Source organism: Ovis aries, chromosome 5, assembly GCF_016772045.2.
Source record: "Ovis aries strain OAR_USU_Benz2616 breed Rambouillet chromosome 5, ARS-UI_Ramb_v3.0, whole genome shotgun sequence".
NCBI classification, from domain to species: domain Eukaryota; kingdom Metazoa; phylum Chordata; class Mammalia; order Artiodactyla; family Bovidae; genus Ovis; species Ovis aries.
The window spans coordinates 93,154,540-93,173,615 of record NC_056058.1 but is presented as its reverse complement, the minus strand read 5'-3'; the positions used below and the strand labels follow the sequence as shown (position 1 = coordinate 93,173,615).

The 19,076-nt window shown below is 40.4% G+C and overlaps 2 long non-coding RNA genes across 3 annotated transcripts in view; both read right to left on the bottom strand.

Moving 5' to 3' along the window:
- The window catches only part of LOC132659840 (uncharacterized), a 58,865-nt gene extending 51,826 nt beyond the window's left edge, over positions 1 to 7,039 (bottom strand). Inside the window, exon 1 of the long non-coding RNA XR_009600742.1 lies at positions 6,951 to 7,039. This is a non-coding gene — a long non-coding RNA (uncharacterized LOC132659840). The remainder of the gene's footprint in view (positions 1 to 6,950) is intronic.
- A 3,222-nt stretch (positions 7,040 to 10,261) lies between these two features.
- Positions 10,262 to 19,076, bottom strand: part of LOC114115026 (uncharacterized) — a 245,082-nt gene continuing 236,267 nt past the window's right edge. For both annotated transcript variants that reach the window (XR_003589533.3, XR_009600741.1), the window contains exons 5-6: positions 17,193 to 17,278; positions 10,262 to 16,392 (exon numbers count right to left, since the gene is read on the bottom strand). This is a non-coding gene — a long non-coding RNA (uncharacterized LOC114115026). The remainder of the gene's footprint in view (positions 16,393 to 17,192; positions 17,279 to 19,076) is intronic.

Sequence of the window (19,076 nt, the reverse complement as noted above, 5' to 3'; positions counted from 1 at the left end):
AGTCTTTTTTGTTTTATTTTGTTTTGCTGATTGGCATTTTTGTTTTTGAGTGTCATTTAACAAAGAGCATTGGAGAAGGAAATGGCAACCCACTCCAGTGTTCTTGCCTGGAGAATCCCAGGGACGGAGGAGCCTGGTGGGAGGCCGTCTATGGGGCCGCACAGAGTCGGACACGACTGAAGCGACTCAGCAGCAGCAGCAACAAAGTAAATATAAATTTAGATCCCCTCATATCAATTCTCCTCTTAAAAATCAGCATATTTTATAACAATACATGTTTCTGAATTCACATTCCTGGAAACAAAAGCTTTTCCTTTCTCTGTGATTGTGTCCCGCCATACAATTTTGATTGATTCTGGATCACATTGTCATTGGCACTGGAAAAAATATTCACTATTGTTTTATTTTTATATCTGGGTATTAGGGATTCCAAAATGCATATTATATCGCTTTATGCTAACATTTTGTTGGCTGGAAAAAATATGCTAGGTTTTAATAATTCTCCTAAATGAGGTTTATGACTTTTAAATACAACTTTTCTAAAAGCAGACATTCATCTAAGATGCAAGATGTGACTTTAAGGAATTGGCCTGATATAATTCTTTTTGTTCATAAAAGCACCAGACTTTACAGAGGAAATGCATGTCATCTTCTCTGAGCGGTCACCTTGGGACACCTCAGACAAACCTTGATGAGGTTTGTCTTTGTTCAGAACAATCTTAGGACCTCTCTTTTGGACTATATTTTATTCTGTTCCTTTTTAAAAAAAACAAATGTCCTTAAAGATGGCAAAGCATTGCCCTTTAAAGTCAGATAAAGGTAATCTAGAATAGGAGATGGCATCCTAGGTGCACCAGGTTTTAAAAAACAAAACAAAACTGTGATTGTGACAGGATTGCGTGCGTGCTCAGTTGCTTCAGTCATGTATGACTCTTTGCAACCCTATGGACTGTAGCCCACCAGGCTCCTCCGTCCATGAGATTCTCCAGCCAGGAAAAATGGAATGAGTTACCATGCCCTACTCCAAAAGATCTTCCCAATCCAGGAATCAAACCGGTGTCTCATGTGGCCCTTGCATTGCAGGCAGATTCTTTACCCACTGAGCACCTGGATTAGGGGGAATGCAACATGACATTAAATGTAATGTGAGCCTATGGGCTTCCCGGGTAGCTCAAACGGTAAAGGATCCGCCTGCACTGCGGGAGATCTGGGTTCAGTCCCTGGGTCAGGAGGATCCCCTGGAGAAAGGAATGACTACCCACTGCAGTCGTCCTGCCAGGGGAATTCCATGGAAGAGTCAGACACGACTGAGTGACTACCACTTTCCCTTTCAATGGGACACTAAATGAGGGGTGATATATTAGACACTCAGCAATAGTTATGGCAGGGCACAGATCAATCAAAACAGATGTCACTGAGCAAGGAACTGGAGGACTTTGACCAAGATCCAAATACTGGCTCTTTAGTGGCAGGACTGTGAGTCCTTCTAGAAGGTCCAATAGGGGAAACTGTAGTGGTGGGGATGAGTGGGCACCTGGGGATTTCTGAACTATGGCAATAACCAAGCAATAAAGGAGATTTGGGGTATTTTAATGTCAGTTGAATATTGGTCCTTCCAAAAGTAGAGACCACTGCTGGTTTGGGCCTTGCTCAAAAGTTGTTTGAAGGTGTTGAGAGCAACAGCAGCAATATTGGAACAAATGTATAGGATCTCAGGATAATGTCTTTGAATGGCATTGCTTATATGAATATTTCTCTAAACTTATTAAGAATAAGCACCATACTTTTTTTTGTTTTTTTACTTTTTTTGTTTTTTTTTACTTTTTTCTCACTAGCACCTAATACAATGCTTGAGATATAGTAGTTGTTTAGTAAGTATTTGCTGATTGAATGACATATTTGTTAATGAAAAGTAACTTCTAAACAAAATCTCATCCTTAAGGTTTTTAAAAGTTATTTTTTTAGACCCATAAACTCTCTTTATTTTATTGGAAATAATTCTAAAAATCTCTTTGAAGAAAGAAATCCACCAACATTTATTCCTGACTCAAAACCTTTTGATAGCAGCCTACTTCTTTCTCGAAAGCAATCCTTTACAATGATCTTTTAATTATTACCTACCTTGAAAAGTCATGGTAGCTGTCAATCTGTCTTTAAACCCCTGGGAGCTCCTATTGTTTCTAGCCAAAAAGAGTCTTCCTCTTAACCCATAGGACTTGAGCTCTCCCGGGCCTAGGGCTACTATACTGCAGCCTGCTGGCCAATAGTTTTCAGGTAGTGGGGGTCAGGCGCCCCTGGTGGCTCAGTCAGTAAAGAATCCATCTGCAATGCCAGAGTCCTGGGTTCGATCCCTGGGTTGGGAAGATCTCTGGAGGAAGGCATGGCAACCCACTCCAGTATTCTTGCCTGGAGAATCCCCATGGACAGAGGAGCCTGGCGGGCTGCAGTCCATGGGGTCACCAAGAGTCGAACACGGCTGAGCAGCTAAGCACAGTGGGTGTCCTGCTGTGCACTCAATACGTCCATTCCCTCTCCTAACCACCCCTTTTGTAGCTGAGGAAATTCAGTTCTAGAGGAGCTCTGCAATTTCCCCGTATTTACACAGCTAGACAATGGTGAAGGAACCAGATGAATCCAAGTAACTTGATTTCAGAGCTGAGCACCCTTGACCAACAGAGTATAAGTCAATGCCAGCTCATCTTCAGTCAATCAGCAGGGTAGGAATTGAAGGATTTCTTATTCCTGGGAAGTACCTCAGAGCTCCTATTACATTGACATTTAGAAACAAGGTTTCAGAAGGAAGATTTCATTACACATTCACAAGTATTTACTGAACATATATATATGCGGGCACTGTTCTAGGTCCTGGGAGGACCGGCAAGGGAACCACCATCTCCTTCTGCTTGTCACATGCAGCACTTTTAACTCAAGTTTCCTAGGGCTCTGTTTTCCTCTACTTTTAAAAAGGGGGAAAAAAACTAAACCCCTGTATTGAGTTTGAATTCTGGATCCTAAGCAATCAGACTCCTCAATGAACTGCAAAATAGACATACCTCTAGAAAGGAGGAGATCTACCACTTTCTTCTTTCTGGATCCCTCTAGGGAAGTATTTGATCTCCTTTGACATTCTGTCCTTGTAAGGAGAGCAACAGGGGCAGCAGGAGGCCGTGGAAGTTAGGATTGAAGGACACAGACAGTATGGAACACAGACGATTTATCTATATAAACATTTCATTGACATGGCAGCATTTTCCTGTTAGTGCAGGATTACCCTGCATAATGTTGATATCCAGAGTCAGGCAAATTGTTTGACATATGAATTTTTTGTTTTCGGAGGCATTTTTAGTTATACGGTGGTTTTATATACTATCATAGAAGAGGTGGCAAGAATACACAGAACTGTACCAAAAAGATCTTCACAACCCGGATAATCATGATGATGTGATCACTCACCTAGAGCCAGACATCCTGGAATGTGAAGTCAAGTGGGCCTTAGAAAGCATCACTACAAACAAACCTAGTGGAGGTGATGGAATTCCAGTTGAGCTATTTCAACTCCTGAAAGATGATGCTGTGAAAGTGCTGCACTCAATATGCCAGCAAATTTGGAAAACTCAGCAGTAGCCACGGGACTGGAAAAGGTCAGTTTTCATTCCAATCCCAAAGAAAGGCAATGCCAAAGAATGCTCAAACTACTGCACAATTGCACTCATCTCACATGCTAGTAAAGTAATGCTCAAAATTCTCCAAGCCAGACTTCAGCAGTTCGTGAACTGTGAACTTCCTGATGTTCAAGCTGGTTCTAGAAAAGGCAGAGGAACCAGAGATCAAATTGCTAACCTCCGCTGGATCATGGAAAAGCAAGAGAATTCCAGAAAAAACATCTATTTCTGCTTTATTGACTATGCCAAAGCCTTTGACTGTGTGGATCACAATAAACTGTGGAAAATTCTGAGCGAGATGGGAATACCAGACCACCTGACCTACCTCTTGAGAAATCTGTATGCAGGTCAGGAAGCAACAGTTAGAACTGGACATGGAACAACAGACTGGTTCCAAATAGGAAAAGGAGTACATCAAGGCTGTATATTGTCACCCTGCTTATTTAACTTCTATGCAGAGTACATCATGAGAAGTGCTGGACTGGAAGAAACACAAGCTGGAATCAAGATTGCTGGGAGAAATATCAATAACCTCAGATATGCAGATGACACCACCCTTATGGCAGAAAGTGAAGAGGAACTAAAAAGCCTCTTGATGAAAGTGAAAGAGGAGAGTGAAAAAGTTGGCTTAAAGCTCAGCATTCAGAAAACAAAGATGATGGCATCCGGTCCCATCACTTCATGGGAAATAGATGGAGAAACAGTGGAAACAGTGGCAGACTTTATTTCTGGGGGCTCCAAAATCACTGCAGATGGTGACTGCAGCCATGAAATTAAAAGACGCTTACTCCTTGAAAGAAAAGTTATGACCAACCTAGATAGCATATTCAAAAGCAGAGCCATTACTTTGCCGACTAAGGTCCGTCTGGTCAAGGCTGTGGTTTTTCCTGTGGTCGGGTATGGATGTGAGAGTTGGGCTGTGAAGAAGGCTGAGCGCCGAAGAATTGATGCTTTTGAGCTGTGGTGTTGGAGAAGACTCTTGAGAGTCCCTTGGACTGCAAAGAGATCCAACCAGTCCATTCTGAAGGAGATCAGCCCTGGGTGTTCTTTGGAAGGAATGATGCTAAAGCTGAAACTCCAGTACTTTGGCCACCTCATGTGAAGAGTTGACTCATTGGAAGACTCTGATGCTGGGAGGGATTGGGGGCAGGAGGAGAAGGGGACTACAGAAGATGAGACGGCTGGATGGCATCAGTGTCTCAATGGACGTAAATCTGAGTGAACTCCGGGAGTTGGTGATAGACAAGGAGGCCTGGCATGCTACGATTCATGGGGTTGCAAAGAGTCGGACAGGACTGAGCAACTGAACTGATAATTGGGAACAATAGAAACATTAACTGAACTTTGTACCTTCCTTGGAAGATTAAGTTGTTTAAAGGGAAGTTAAACAATAACCAACAAGAAGACTATCAAAGAACTGACCTTAGAAGAGTAAACCACACTAAATGCCCCAAGCAAGCTGAGAATTTAAGAAACACTAACTTTTCACCAAAAATTATCCTAAATGTGCTGAAAAGCTAATCTGCTATAAAGGAGTTAATTCACCCCACTCCTCGCCCCAATAAGATTTCAAGATAAAATAAGAATTTCTAACAACAATTCTTGGAGAAGGAAATGACAACCCACTCCAGTATTCTTGCCTGGAGAATTCCGTGGACCAAGGAGCCTGGCTCGCTACAGTCCATGGGGTCACAAAGAGTCGGACACAACTGAGCAACTAACAAACAACAACAACTCTAACAAAATAAAGAGTCCTTTCCATGTCTCCCTAAAGCACCAAATTCTCAATATTAGAGTCATCCTAATATTCTCAATTATTTTTAATGTTTTTAATCATATGAGGCATGGCCTTAAATCTCCCTTTCAGAACAAAGTAAAAAATAAATTTTTAGAAAGAAGTAAACAAACAAATACGTAAATCAATAATTGGGAGGATTTTCCACTCTTTCACCTAAACATTCGATCCTTGTGAAACTATATTATTCGTTGGGAGAGACAGATGGTGTTTTAAGCAGTGGTCATCATTTTCACTTTAGTATAAACAAGTACTTGAGGCTTTCTTAAGAACAGATTTTGCTAGAAGATAAAAAGTGAGACTTTCTTCCTCTTTTCCTAGAGGCAGAGAAGCCAGAACATTCCTTGTTCTGATTTTGACCCAAGAACAGGGATGCTCTGCCTTTAAGACTAAAATACCAAAATTCCTCTCTCAAAAGTAAAATATTGATGTACACCCATCTTCTATTTCATGAAATAGGAATCATATTTATATCTCAAATTGAAAAGAAACTTCTCCCTCACACTCCTTTCTTATGTTCAAAAGCAAATAATCCAGTTACCTTGGCCTGTAGTCACATCACCTCTAACAATAAACTGTTAAAGCATTTTTGTCACAGAGATTACAGAAAACCAGTCCCTTTATCTCGTGAAGTGTTTCTGAATTTTCTGGTCCCTTAAGCTTTCCCCTCTCCTGTGTTAAAGTCAAAACATCGGATCAATAATACATGATGCTCAAGCCTTGCAATTTCAGACTCACGACTGATAGAGAGCATGCAAAATGGACATTACAGCACACAGCTGTGCTCTGTGGAAACTATGGCGCAATACCCTGAAAAATAGCTTCAAGTCATAAAAATGCAGTGCACCGACCCCCCGGAAAGAATTGTGTCCACGGCCCCAGAATGATGTCTGTTGTCCAACACCCTCACTCCACGTCTGAGCCCTTTTGCTCCATGTGGTTTTTCCCTCAGGGATCATTATTGGGTTTCATAATGATTAGTTTGTGTATGAAAAAGGAAAGCTCAAGACTATAATTTTATACATACTTTAAAAAAACATATAAAGAAAATTCAGTAGCGAGACAAGTAATCTCCTGGAGCCTGCTGTGAGCAGGAGTATACCTGTGAGAGTGACAAGCTGATAAATGAATGTCCCCACACCCAAGGGGACAAACCACAGAGAGGAAAGCTTCATGTCCCCGTAGCTTAGGGAGCTCTGCCCTCCTGCTCTCCACTTCAGACATAATGAGAGCACCCACAGAGAAGCAGACGGCAGCTGGTGAAGCAAATGAGTATTGGACCATCTGAGTCGGGAATTCGGGGATAAGGAGAGGGGGAATGTTTCTTTTCATTTTGGCAGCCAGATGATGAAAGAGATACTTATCAATAAAGTCCCAAGGGAAGGATAGGTAGAGGCAAAGTGGGGGCTGAAACAAGGCCCAGAGGTGACCTCACAGAGAGCCTGAAGGAGGAGACAGGGCCACACTGGAAGTCAGGAAGACAGGACACCTACCTGGTAAACGGGTCTTCAGCACCACACCTGCAAAGGCTCCCTTCTCTGCAGATCCCCAAGTCCTCCCGCCTGGAAAGGCAGCGTCGCCTAAAGAAGAGAAAAGCCTGGGTCACCCCTCTCAGCCTGTGGCCGGGTTCCTGACCTCCAGGATCAACGCCTGATGATCTGAGGTGGAGCTGATGGAATAACAGAAATAAAGAAATGCAATGTCCTTGAATCATCCCCAAACCATTCCCCTACCCCAGTCAGTGGAAAAATTGTCTTCCACAAAACTGGTCCCTGGTGCCAAAAAGGTTGGTGACCCCTGCTCTATGGGGCCTTGAACCAATCACTTAATAGCTCTGAACCTCAGTTTCCTCATCTGTAAAGAGGGCTAACAATAAGAGAATCAATCCAAGAAAACCCTGGGCAACAATGGTTGCCACATAACAATCACTCAATAAACATTAGATTTTATTATATTCTTAACCACTGTCACGTCAACATATTACTTTTCTTTTTTTAAAAAAAGTGTTAAAAATGTGTCCCCACCCCCTTCAGCTCTACCTATGATTTAATGAAAAGGAAAGGTAACTTGTTCATCCTCCCTTCCTCTAGTGGAGTAAATTAAGGTGTTTCCTACATTTTTATTTATATCCATCTCTGTGTTTGTCCATATACAAAAAGTAAATCCTTCAAAATTAAGTGGATATTCAAATGTTAATGCCATTAAAAAATGCTCTTTTATGAATTTTGTAGAATCTTTCATCACAGGTATTTCAAGATGTTGGGAGTTCACTTCATATAATTGTTTTCCACAGCAGCAGGTAATTTAACTTACAGTCTCCTGGGCTCTCCTGATGGCTCAGACGGTAAAGTGTCTGCCTGCAATGCAGGAGACCTGGGTTCGATCCCTGCATTGGGAATATCCCCTGGAGAAGGAAATGGCAACCCACTCCAGTACTCTTGCCTGGAAAATCCCAAGGATGGAGGAGTCTGGTAGGCTACAGTCCATGGGGTCGCAAAGAGTCAGACACGACTGAGCGACTTCACTTCACTTTACTCCTGGGGTACCTATTAAACATATAGATTCCTTAGTCCCATTCAGAGAGTTTCTGTTTTTATGGATCTAAGCAGAGATCCAGGAATCTCTACTTGTTTAAAAGGTTTTCCAAGTTGTTATTAAGGCCTTCCAGGCTTCACAAACAGTGATTTTTATCCAGCTTCCAACTTAGACCAGAACACTTTTATTCACATTTCTTTTTTTTTTAATTTGAAATATAGATAATTTATAAGTGTCAGTTTCAAGTATATAGCAAAATTATTCAGTTATATGCATATATTATATATTCTTTTTCAGATTATTTTCCATTATACTATCTTATAATACTACTGTGCTACAGAGTAGGTCCTTGTTGTTTACCGATTTTATACATAGTAATGTGTATATCAGAGAAGGCAATGGCACCCCACTCTAGTACTCTTGCCTGGAAAATCCCATGGACGGAGGATCCTAGTGGGCTACAGTCCATGAGGTCGCTAAGAGTCGGACACGATTGAGCGACTTCACTTTCACTTTTCACTTTCATGCATTGGAGAAGGAAATGGCCACCCACTCCAGTGTTCTTGCCTGGAGAATCCCAGGGATGGGGGAGCCTGGTGGGCTGCCATCTATGGGGTCGCACAGAGTCAGACACAACTGAAGTGACTTAGCAGCAGCAGCAGCAGCAATGTGTATATGTTAATCCCAAACTCCTAATTTATCACATTTCTAAAAAATTGTTACTCAGACATGTTCTGAGCTCTTCCAGAGGAGATAATCCCATCTCCATGTAGTTTGTTAACATCTACTGGAAAGGTCTGATTGTCAGAAACTTTTTGTTTACTTTAAACTGAAATGGGTCTGCTGGTGGCTTCCTCCCACAGGTCTGCCCTCTGGCACAACAAGGGTTATTATATATGGCAGCTGTTCATGCATTTCAATGCAGTATTTGGGGACCCACAAGTTTTTGTTTTATAGCTGGAGAGCCAGTTTCCCAAACTACTCTCAGATCCTGTATCACCCGAGGTATCTCTATACCCTACCGCACCACCCACATTCTCTTTTCAGAGCCTCACCTCCACCAGTCAGAAGTAGAGTCCCTAACCCAGCTATAAGGCTTTTGACCCTGTCCAGCAGTGGAGCAGCATGTTGGGAGATCGTATGGAACTGTACATGCCCTACATGTTGCCTCTCAAAGGCTGACATGCCAAGTGATGACACAGGCTGAGGGAAAATGGTGAAAGGAAAAAAACAGCTAAGTTCATTCCATCTAAAAGATTCTAGTACTTCCTGCCTATATCGTGATCTGCCCAAGTCCTTCTGAAATTTTTGTTTTAAATGAAACTAGAAGGATAATAGTTTGCTTGGTTGGTTGGTTGGTTTTACTAGAAAGTTAGCCATCCTATGTTGATGAATTCTATTTCTTGAAGAGCTGTAATGGTCCATAAAGATCAAACTCTAGAAACCACTGCCCTGGTCTTGCCTCTTATGTTACCACTGTTCTCTAATCCAGCTCTTGCCTCTGGAACACCTATCACCTAACAAGACACCATGGCTCACAAATCATTAGATCATTAGAATCAATGGAGTTTTATGAAAATACAGATTCCCCCCAGGGGCCCCCACCAGAAATTATGGTTCAGTAGGTCTGACATGAGGCTTGGTATCTGCATTTTTAAAAGCTCCCCAAAGATCCTGATGCTCATCCAGAATTAGATAGCACTGGAAAAACCATATCTTTGGTTTTTTATCATAAATGACATGCATTTATTCAGTGACTCTCTCCTACGTATTTATAGCTTAGTATCACCAGGGAGTAGGGTTGATTAGGAAAGCAGGAGTCTGATCAAGTGTTAATACAGCCAAGCAGGTCTTGATACATGAATGCATAGTCAGCTTCCTCCCTTGGATATGGACACATCTGCAATTGGTATCCTTTCCTCCTCCTCTAGGCTTCTCTTAACACACCAAGTGTTGTCTCTTCAGCTTTAGACACACTTGCTCTATCTGTCCAATTCTACCCAATAAACTGACCTCAACACTCTTGGGTTTTATCAATATTCCTATTAAAGGATAATACTTGACAGGACATAATATTAATGCATAATCACCCCTTAATAAACTGGATATTAAATATCTACTATTATTATAGCTTCAAATTTCCTTCATTTTTATAGAGGCACCAGCAAACTGATGCTATCTGAGGTCTGGACCAATCCATACTATTTGGCTTTACTTGAATTTCAATAAGCAGTTCTCCTTCATCCAATATAACTGATGTTTAGAAATACAACTTCAAGTTATACATTTATTCAAGCTATACATGAAATTATTTAGAACTTCAAGTTTTAAAATCTATCACATATTTTCAGTACCTTTTCAACATATTATAGCATTTTCAGTGCTAACTTTTCTATCCAACACATTGAAACTCTTTTCCAGAGAATTATCTTATGTAACAGTCTAATGTTAAATAAACTTGAGAAATATAATTTCTATACAGTAGCTCAAATAATTGATAACATATATTTGAACAGGGATAGCAGAAAACACAGAGCTTCTTAAAGATTTTGTTTGAAAGTAGCTAATGTCATTTTTCACATTCCACTGGCCATAGCAAGATATATGGTGAAGTCTGACATTGATGGGGTGGGAAGTAGACTCTTTCTACACAAAAGGGCCTAAATGAAAGGTTCATAAGGGAAAGGGGAATAAATATTTTAAACACACAATATAACTGATCATCTCTCCTTATTTGGAATTGGCACCTTACACACTTTTCTCCAATCTTTTGAATTTTTTTGTCTTTTCCAAAATTTTTCAAACAATATGATAGTACTATGATCATATCAATAAGATTGTTTATTGCCTAAAATGTAATTTGTCTGGGCCTGGAATTGAGCTCATCTAAAATATTTAAGTTATCAAAAGTTTCTCTTGCCCTGGATGTCAATGACCTCTAAACACAATGATTTCTCAGTGTTGCCAGCTTAAAGGTCATCTTCCTCAGTATAGACAGGAAAAAAAAAAACAAAAACAAAAACGGAAGTACTGTGTTTTCTTTTAACATGATATCCTCATTCTCAAGCAATGGACCTATAATTTTGATCTATCTATTGTTCTGAAAATAGCTCTAAAAATTGCTGCTGCTGTCTTTAGTGGTTTTTGTGAGCCTCAGCTAATCCTTGGCTTTAACTCTCTTGAAATTCTTGTACTATTCTTTTGTATTCTTAGTTATGTATTTTCCTGTCCACCAGTTACACAGATATTTTCCAGCCTTATCAGTTTTCAGTGCAAATATGCCAACTTCTCTTCAGGCCTCCCATTTTCTTTCCACTGAGAGTATGTTTAACTGTGTAGCCAGAATTCCATAATTCAATATTCCTTGGGGGCTTCCCTGGTGGCTCAGATAGTGAAGAATCTACCTGCAATGTGGGAGACATGGGTTCAATCCCTGGGTTGGGAAGATCCCTTGGAAAAGAAATGGCAACTCGATCTAGTACTCTCTATCACCACAGAATTATATTCATCTTTTATCTCTTTTGGAAAGTAATTTTGTTTTTTAAAGAAAATATTTTATCAGCTATTATTCAAAACTCCACCCATATTCAATCCTCATGGCTTATTTTTTTTTTTAGTGATGTGATTATGGGAGACAATATGGCATAAAGTTTAAGAGTTCAGTCTCAGGAGGTGAAATATGAATCTTGGCATTTTTTACTCACAAGTTGTGTGACCTTGAACAAGTGAGTCAACCTTTCTGTGCCTTAGTTTGCTCATCTATAAAATGGGGACAATTATAGTATTTCCCTATACTGTTATTGTAAGAACTGAATAATGTACATAAAGTACCTGGAAGAGTGGCTGTCACACAAGTGGCTCTCAGTCCGTTCAGTTCAGTCACTCAGTCATGTCTGACTCTTTGCGACCCCATGAATTGCAGCTCGCCAGGCCTCCCTGTCCATCACCAACTCCCAGGGTCTACTCAAACTCATGTCCATCGAGTTGGTGATGCCATCCAGCCATCTCATCCTCTGTTGTCCCCTGCTCCTCCTGCCCCCAATCCCTCCCAGCATCAGGATCTTTTCCAATGAGTCATCTCTTCACATGAGGTGACCAAAGTATTGGAGTTTCAGCTTTAGCATCACTCCTTTCAATGAACACCCAGGACAGATCTCCTTTAGGATGCTGGCTGGATCTCTTTGCAGTCCAAGGGACTCTCAAGAGTCTTCTCCAACACCACAGTTCAAAAGCATCAATTCTTCAGCGCTCAGCCTTCTTCACAGTCCAACTTTCATATCCATACATGACCACTGGAAAAACCATAGCCTTGACTAGATGGACCTTTGTTGGCAAAGTAATGTCTCTGCTTTTCAATATGCTATCTAGGTTGGTCATAACTTTCCTTCCAAGGAGTAAGCATCTTTTAATTTCATGGCTGCAATCACCATCTGCAGTGATTTTGGAGCCCAAAATAATAAAGTCTGACACTGTTTCCCCATCTATTTCCCAGTGTTGGGACCAGATGGTATGATCTTAGTTTTCTGAATGTTAAACTTTAAGCCAATTTTTCACTCTCCTCTTTCACTTTCATCAAGAGGCTTTTTAGTTCTTCTTTACTTTCTGCCATAAGGGTGGTGTCATCTGCATATCTGAGGTTATTGATATTTCTCCCAGCAATCTTGATTCCAGCTTGTGCTTCTTCCAGCCCAGTGTTTCTCATGATGTACTCTGCATATAAGTTAAATAAACAGGATGACAATATATAGCCTTGACATACTCCTTTTCTTATTCAGAACCAGTCTGTTCCATGTACAGTTCTAACTATTGCTTCCTGACCTACATACAGGTTTCTCAAGAGGCAGGTCAGGTGGTCTGGTATTCCCATCTCTTTCAGAATTTTCTACAGTTTGTGATCCACACAGTCAAAGGCTTTGGCATAGTCAATAAAGCAGAAGTAGATGTTTTTCTGGAACTCTCTTCCTTTTTTGATGATCCAGCGGATGTTGGCAATTTGATCTCTGGTTCCTCTGCCTTTTCTAAAACCAGCTTTTCTAAAACTAAGTGGCTCTATGTGCCTATTATTATTGCATCAAACAGTTAAAGTGCCTCAGGCACGGTATTTCTCCTTCTGCTGCATACAGAAGTCAAAATTTCTCACAATCTTATAGAGTAGTATTCTTCTTTAAAATAATTCCCTTAAAAGATTGCTTAAGTATGCATCAAACTGTAAACCAGCACCTATAGCAAGAGTATGGGAAAGGAGTTCCTGAGACCATGAAAAAGATAATAAATTCACAAGAGAATGAAGCCTTAACAGCAAAGACAACAGGAGAGATGAATCAGTAAATTCCTAGGAACAGAAAGCAAAAGGAAATCTATGGGTGCAGCAAATGGAGCATAGGAACCGGCAGGGCAGGACAGCAGAACAGGCCGCAGCAAAGGGTGGGGCCTCATCCCAATAGAACTCTGGAGAGACTTGCAACCCAGGTGAATAGACAGAGTGCAGGACAGTGAAAACAGGGGGTCAGCAAATGTCCTTCAATAAAATAGGTTCACTGGTTCACTCATACACACATAGACACACACACACACACACACACACATGCATCTAACACACTCAGGACCTCTGCATGTAAAAGGCAGTTCAGTGTTCACTTCTATAAGAGAAAAATAGTGCAGGCACGTAAAGGAATTGAGCAAGCTGCAGGGGGAAAGTACAGATTCCTAGTATGAGCCCTGGTTTCTCAGTCTCTCATCCACTCACCCTTGTGAAAATTCTGCAGATAATAAGCCCTACGTACACAGAAAGAGCCTTCAATACAGGGGAGGAGGCATCCTGGAGAAAGAAAGGACCTACAGAGTAGTCAAGGAAACCTGCACCCCAACCTGGAATAATCAACCTAAACATTTAGTCTAAAATAGGAACTGATGATCAAAGACTACCAGCATATGAGGAAGAGTAACAGCATAAAAAAGAGAGATCAAGATCAAATCAGAGCCATAGTTCCAGGAGAACATAACAGAAATGCAAGGAAGAAAAGAAATCTTTTTCTTAAATTCCAATCAGACTCCTAATGAGTTTTAAATGATATTATAACCTTAAAAACAAGATCTACAAAAAAATGGGGTAGATCACAGTAAGAACTAATTCCTAAATTTTTTAAATGCAAAGTTCAAAATTCATAAAGGGTAGTAAGATATCAATAAAAATACATCAGAACATAGAATGGAAAAATTTAAATATGAAACAAATCAAGAGTGATAAAAGTCATAAAATATCAACATACAAATTTCAATGTTCGACCAACTGGGCTTACAGAAAAACAACAGACAGAACAGAGAAAAGTAAAGTTTTCCCAAAAATAAAAATACATATATAAAAAGATACAGCATCATAATGAAAAGCTTATGAATATTCAGTTCACTTCAGTCGCTCAGTCGTGTCTGACTCTTTGCAACCCCATGAATCGCAGCACGCCAGGCCTCCCTGTCTATCACCATCTCCCAGAGTTCACTCAGACTCACATCCATCGAGTAGGTGATGCCATCCAGCCATCTCATCCTCTGTCGTCCCCTTCTCCTCCTACCCCCAATCCCTCCCAGCATCAGAGTCTTTTCCAATGAGTCAACTCTGTGCATGAGGTGTCCGAAGTATTGGAGCTTCAGCTTTAGCATCATTCCTTCCAAAGAAATCCCACGGTTGATCTCCTTCAGAATAGACTGGTTGGATCTCTTTGCAGTCCAGGGGACTCTCAAGAGTCTTCTCCAACACCACAGCTCAAAAGCATCAATTCTTTGGCGCTCAGCCTTCTTCACAGTCCAACTCTCACATCCATACATGACCACAGGAAAAACCATAGCCTTGACTAGACGGACCTTAGTCAGCAAAGTAATGTCTCTGCTTTTGAATATGCTATCTAGGTTGGTCATAACTTTTCTTCCAAGGAGTAAGCGTCTTTTAATTTCATGGCTGCAGTCACCATCTGCAGTGATTTTGGAGGCCAAAAAAATAAAGTCTGACACTGTTTCTACTGTTTCCCCATCTATTTCTCATGAAGTGATGGGACCGGATGCCATGATCTTCGTTTTCTGAATGTTGAGCTTTAAGCCAACTGTTTCACTCTCCTCTTTCACTTTCATCAAGAGGCTTTTTAGTTCCTCTTCACTTTCTGCCATAAGGGTGGTGTCATCTGCATATCTGAGGTTATTGATATTTCTCCCGGCAATCTTGATTCCAGCTTGTATTTCTTCCAGTCCAGCACTTCTCATGATGTACTCTGCATAGAAGTTAAATAAGCAGGGTGACAATATACAGCCTTGACGTACTCCTTTTCCTATTTGGAACCAGTCTGTTGTTCCATGTCCAGTTCTAACTGTTGCTTCCTGACCTATATACAGGTTTCTCAAGAGTCAGGTCAGGTGGTCTGGTATTCCCATCTCTTTCAGAATTTTCCACATTTCATTGTGATCCACACAGTCAAAGGCTTTGGCATAGTCAATAAAGCAGAAGTAGATGTTTTTCTGGAACTCTCTTGCTTTTTCCATGATCCAGCAGATGTTGGCAATTTGATCTCTGGTTCCTCTGCCTTTTCTAGAACCAGATTGAACATCAGGGAGTTCACGGTTCATGTATTGCTGAAGTCTGGCTTGGAGAATTTTGAGCATTACTTTACTAGCATGTGAGATGAGTGCAATTGTGTGGTAGTTTGAGCATTCTTTGGCATTGCCTTTCTTTGGGATTGGAATGAAAACTGACCTTTTCCAGTCCTGTGGCCACTGCTGAGTTTTCCAAATTTGCTGGCATATTGAGTGCAGCACTTTCACAGCATCATCTTTCAGGATTTGAAACAGCTCAACTGGAATTCCATCACCTCCACTAGGTTTGTTCGTAGTGATGTTTTCTAAGGCCCACTTGACTTCACATTCCAAGATGTCTGGCTCTAGGCGAGTGATCACATCATCATGATTATCTGGGTTGTGAAGATCTTTTTTGTATAGTTCTTCCATGTATTCTTGCCACCTCTTCTTAATATCCTCTGCTTCTGTTAGGTCCATACCATTTCTGTCCTTTATCGAGTCCATCTTTGCATGAAATGTTCCCTTGGTATCTCTAATTTTCTTGAAGAGATCTCTAGCCTTTCCCATTCTGTTCTTTTCCTCTATTTCTTTGCATTGATCACTGAGGAAGGCTTTCTTATCTCTTCTTGCTATTCTTTGGAACTCTGCGTTCAGATGCTTATATCTTTCCTTTTCTCCTTTGTTTTTTGCCTCTCTTCTTTTCACAGCTATTTGTAAGGCCTACCCAGACAGCCATTTTGCTTTTTTTGCACTTCTTTTCCATGGGGATGGTCTTCATCCCTGTCTCCGGTACAATGTCACGAACCTCATTCCATAGTTCATCTGATTCAACAAGTACATCTAAAGCAGAGGGAACAAAAAATGAAACATACTATTGATATTATTGCAGGCATGGACAAGTAACAACAGAAAACCAAAAATTAATAATATAATACTAAATGCTAGAAGAAAGAAAATTCGAGTAGTGCTTCAAGAAGTTAAATCCACAGGATATAGTGCAGGAAAACATCACTAAAGTTTATTTGATCAAGAAATAGCTACAAATATACTACCATATTTATGGAAGAAACTATTGAAAAAGTCGGGAGTGATTTTAACTGAGAAGAATGCGCTCTCCAAAAAGGACAGAGTAGTATCAGTTCAGTTCAGTTCAGTTCAGTCGCTCAGTCATGTCCGACTCTTTGCAACCCCATGAACCACAGCACGCCAGGCCTCCCTGTCCATTACCAACTCCTGGAGTCCACCCAAACCCACGTCCATTGAGTAGCATATTTTATTACTAAATCTTTCTACACTAGATGATTTTTTTACTTGGCATCTCAGTCTCTGTTCAGGCTAGTACGGTTTTGATGCAACATAAAGGTTTAGGCCTATAGAGTCAGCATGTAATGAACATGTAAGGAAATAGTAGTATGTTCTACAGCCAGGCTCTATGGGAGAATGCAGACAGCCCCAGATGGGAGCGTGGACCAGTGACTGGCTAACCAAAGTGAGCCAGTCATTCCATGGGTGACTATATCATTCCATGGGTGACTACATCATTCCATGGGTGACTACAAAGGCGTTTGAGTCTCCTTCCAAAACCCCAGGCCAGACAAGAATCTGTTTGCATCCTGACTGAGCTGCCAAGATTCTCATACCTTAGTAAGATGACGCTCGTTACTGGACATCATTCTGTCACTATCAAGCCCAAGTCTCAGTCTTTCGAGTAAGCTCTAACTTCGCTCTGGAATTTAAAAGAGATAAAACATAAGACTTTTGTAGTTGGTTTTAACTTCAGTAATCGCAGCACCTGAAATGAGCTATTCAACAAAATTGACTGAGTGCCTACTTTGCACAAGGCACCATGGGAAACACACAGATAAACGAAACAGATATGTTCTTTTAGGGAGCTTAGGAACAACTGAGCAAGAGAGAATTGAATGCAGCTAATTTTAATACAAGATTGAATGCAAGTGGATTGGAGCATAAAGAAGGAAGAAAGTGTTTCCAGCTTAGAAAGGGATCAGGAAAGACTAAGTCAAAGTGAGGTGGAACCCTGGGCCTTGCGTCAACAGGATGCCTGCAGGCTAGTGCCATGATGCCGCTGTGACTTGGAATATAATGAGAGCAATATTATCTGATCTGTACCTGCCCTGGCCAAGGACAATGTTGGGATCTCCAGTTTGGGGTGCTCTGAATTTCTGATTAAATAATTTCTGATTAAATTAAGTGATTAAATTAAATTAAGTGATTAAATGCTACATTCATTTCAAATGCCTCACTTACCCACATACAGGCATTTTCCTTGGAAAGTACGATTGGTAAAGTATAAATCTAGCACAGAGAAGTCTGTGTTATGGTATAAGCAAACCAGAAGTCACTCGTAACTCCAACTAAATCCAAAATTTTGGGTAGTTTCTGTTTTGAATATTGTATCTCAACATGTGTTTGTGGCCGTGTGTCTACATTGTCCTCTCAAGTCCCGAAGAAAGAAGAACCAGAGAACATTAAAATTGGAAAGGACCTCGACTATTATTCAACACAATCCTATCATTTTACAAATGATGAAACTAGGCCAAGATACAGTAAATGTGACTTCCCAAACCACAGGGAGCAAAGCCCGGACTTAAAGCAAGTTTTCAAGTGCAGGTCCAGAAGCTCTTTTTTCTGGATACTATGCTGAAAGGAAAATGAAAGGATAAGAAAAAAAAAGAAAAATCAAAGATAATAAAGAAATTAAATGTAATGCTTAATTAAGTCATTGCCAATAGATGTAGAAACATCAGTGTTTCTGAAATAAATTTCAAAAAGCTTTTACGGGATCCATATTTTTTAATATGTTTTCTTCTTGGACAAAATAAATACATACTGGTTACAAAAATACAAAATATTTCTTTTCAAACTATTTTAACTAATTTTTAAATAATTATTAAAAGCGTAAATTTTTTTTCTGTTAAGGTAGCCAGGGAAATGGTAATAAGCTAATCATTCACATACATAGAATTTTTGCTTTCTAAAAGCAAAAACAGGAAATATTTTAAAATAGGTACTCTCAATATTTAAAATAAGTACTCTCAATAATAAATAGATACTCTCAATATCTCAGAGCCAACTCATTGGAAAAGACCCTGATGCTGGGAAAGACTGAGGGCAGGAAGAGAAGGGGGTGACAGGATGAGATGGTTGGATGGCATCACCAACTCAATGGATATGAGTTTGAGCAAATTCCAGGAGATAATTGGATGCCATCACTGACTCAATGGATATGAATTTGAGCAAATTCCAGGAGACAGTGAAGGACAGGGAAGCCTGACATGCTGTAGTCCGTGGGGCTGCAAGCAGTCATACACGACTTAGCAACTGAACAGCAAAAACAACTCAATATTTATTTAATGTTTATATCTAGAGACACTGTATTTTAAAAATAGAAAAATTAGAACAGAGTCTGTGCTGTGTCTGCTTACGACTATCATCTACCAGCATCTATCATAACAACTCCATAACAACCTCTAATGTCAGGTCCATGAATCAAGGCAAATTCA